We start from the raw sequence: 3,506 nt of genomic DNA on the forward strand, positions 1-3,506 counted from the left end.
GAGAATTCTTTTTGCGTTTTAAATTACTATTTTAAAACGAAATAACTCAACAAACAAAAACTCTTTCATTATGTAATCCCAAAGATGCATTTCTCTCTAAAGGCACGTACAATGAGGAGATGGCAAGTTCGTCAAAATCATTTTAGCAAAATTGACTCAGAAGACAAATATCCCACCTCTATTTTTTATTTATTTATTTTTTGTTTGTTTTTTGGGCCACTATGCTAAATTGTGTTTGCATTCAATAGCATATAAGGCAGCATGTTTGTGCCACGCTGAAAAATAACCGAATAAATAAGATTAACGTCATAATATTTTAAGAATAAAGTAAAAATTATGTTATATTGTGAAGTTTAAAAAAAAAAAAAATCTGTGGCATCCATAATTATTTTAACTTTTTTAACTAACTTTGATCGATTCATTAGAAATTTGTTTGTATTAAATTGTTCAGATTTTTTTCAACATGCATTCAACAATTCATGTTTATTTCGTGATGCAAATATTAAAGAGGAAAATATCACTGATTCATATGCAGCTACTGAACGAATTATCTGACTACAAATTAAAAACTGTAAAAAAAAAAATACATTTATTGTTTGTATTTTATCATAAAATTGACAGAAGGCTAAAACTCTGTAACAAAGCACGAAGGTGATTATTGGGTGCTTGCGTGCTACTAATAATGATGGACTAGACAACTTTAAACATAATTTCCAAGCATTAGCTTCTACGACTGTGATCATAAGGCTTCAGTTCTGTAGATATCAACACATGAAAAGTAGGCTACTATATAGTTACAGACTTATTTTAATAGACATAACACTTGAACATTAAAATGTGTCTGGGTAGACCAGATTCAAAACATTTTCAAATAGGCATATGTATAAACGTATTAATTATTTATCAATATATAGGTTATTAATCTGAACATGTAGTGTAGCCTACAAGAAACTGCTCTTGTAATAAGCAGCTGTATGACATGAAAAAAACAAAACCTGAACTCTGAAATAATAGACATCTGCTGATCATACAATTATCTAGTTTTCAGAAATGAGGTCTAATGTAGTGATTTTTTTTCTTCTTTAGATATGTGTTGATTAACTATTAGTAAGTTCAGATTAATATTAGCATGTATTATCACTGTATTATTTTATTTTATATATATGCAGTTTATTTTATTTTTATGTGATGACATAACCTAAGGCTAAAAGCTGTGATATTAATGTTGTCCCACTAGAGAGAGCCACATTATAAGGAAAAGGCCTATTTAAAGCTTATTTTTAAAAATCTATTTCCACACTTTTGAAAAGAAACATATAACAATTTCATTTCACTATGATGTACTGACAGTATAGTTTTATATAATCCGTGTGCATTGCTTATCCTAAAGATTTCCCAATTGATTTTCAATTTTACTAAATGCTGTCCTGATTCCTAACACACAACCAGAAGCAACCTGACCAGATTTTCCACTTCACTGAAAAGGCCATGGACTTCCACTGACAAACCTTTAAGAATGTTTGCTGCCTCCATACTGGATCCAAATTGGTAGTTATGCCTAAACATTGGTAACTGAACTGATCTCAGGATACTCACAACACACTGAATCAGTTTGTCCAGTGAGCAGAGTGTCCTCTAGTTTCTGTAAGGTCAGCAGATCTTCCTGATGAAAACCACATCAAGCACCTGATAAAACTCAACTCTGTTATACTCTGTTGCAGTTTTTGGCTTGTATGTGCTTGCATCTGTGCTAAAACGCCTAGGAAGTCGCCTTGGTTCTGGAACTTTGATAGGCTCTAGATTTAGAGAATCCACAATCACATTTGCTTGCTCAAAAGACTTTGAAAGGCATCTTCATCTCTTTTGTCTTTCAAGACAGACTGAACACAAGAAATGGCAGCTTTCATGCCAGAGATAGTCTGTGTCTTTCTTTGGAGAGAAGCATTCAAACACTTCAATTCTCCAATCACAGCTCCTGCCAACACAAGACCCAGTAAGATCTGGCCTTTGAGAAATTGTTGGTGCAAGCCATTGGCGGTGGAGCACTAGGAGCATTACTGTTTGACATTTGTCTAGAAACAACTGAGGAAAGCTGTGATACTGTGCTCTTTGTTTCCTGAGCATACACAGTTGTCGCATGGCAGTGGGATTGGCTTTTAATAGGCTTCTATAAACTTGGGATCAGGATGTGCAGGATTTAAGCAAGAGATGATTTCTGAATCTTCGCTGTCTCTGTTTTCTGTGCTCAGTTTGTCTCTAACATTAGGTTCATTCTGAAACGGACATTACAGCACTGTTACACACCAAATAGCTCCCTAGTATATTGTGTACAGTATAGAAAGTTGTACATTTAGTTTGTCATATCAAAAATTCTTCCCTATCAGAAATGTTTTATTCTTACCTGCTCATCTGAAACTGCTGTTTGACTATTGTCCTCACCCTGTCCCTCACTGTGATGTACACATATTACAGTTTTAGCCAGTTTTATTGACTGAATGAACTTTTCATTAGTGTTTGTATGCCATTACCTGATCAGATGTTCTTCCTGTCCTTCTTTTGATTGGTTTAATCTGCTGCTACTTTCACATTGGATCTGAATCATCTGATATAAGAACAAAACCACTAAGACATACAACTAAAACACCAAAAACTGACAAATTATTAAACCGCACTGTATACAATCTTTTCTTAATATCTATTTAAAATTCTCTATTTAAAATTCTATTTTAATTGACCAAGTAATCCTCATTAAATAAAACTCATAAAAATCACAGCATACTTTTAAAGATGCATAATAATCTGGTGATCAAACATTTTTGAACCTTTCCCTGTTTTCTTACCCGTTTGTCTGAAAGAGCTGCTGTCTGTTGTCTTCTCCCTGTTCCTCACTGTGATGGAGAAAAACAGGAATGTATAGCCTTACTTTACAAAGCTGCTGTTTTTCTATACTGTTTCCTATTTTATTTGATTGATTTAATGACATCTTCTTTACCTGATCACCTGCTCTTCCTCTCCCTCTGCTGACTTTTCTACCCTGCTGCTATATTTACCTCGAATCTGTTATAAAAACATGTTAAGAGATTATACACCTCATAACGTTATGACATTTGTGTATAATCATCATTCATAAAATTCTAACATAGTAGAGATTATCAAAAGAAAGAAATGAAGTATTGAAACCGCCAGTAGCGTTTCACTGTTTTAATGAGTTAGACACTTCTATCGTTCATTCATGCAATTCGTTCAAAAGTCAGATTAATTTAGGAAGAAACAAACACTGATGTGAATACTTTTGTCATTGATAATTACAGACACTATTGAAAAATAAAATAGCAAAACAGACAGCTGCTTTGGTAACTTGTTATACTGATAGTTACAGCTAAATACATTGCAATGGATTAGCTAGCTAAAATATATGTGGTGTGAAAATATTACTGACCATTTTATAGTTTAATTTATAGTCTATATTCTACTGATAACTTAAACTATGTTAAAATGAATGTTAC

Source organism: Carassius auratus, unplaced genomic scaffold (genome assembly GCF_003368295.1).
Source record: "Carassius auratus strain Wakin unplaced genomic scaffold, ASM336829v1 scaf_tig00217396, whole genome shotgun sequence".
In the NCBI taxonomy this organism is placed as follows: Eukaryota; Metazoa; Chordata; class Actinopteri; order Cypriniformes; family Cyprinidae; genus Carassius; species Carassius auratus.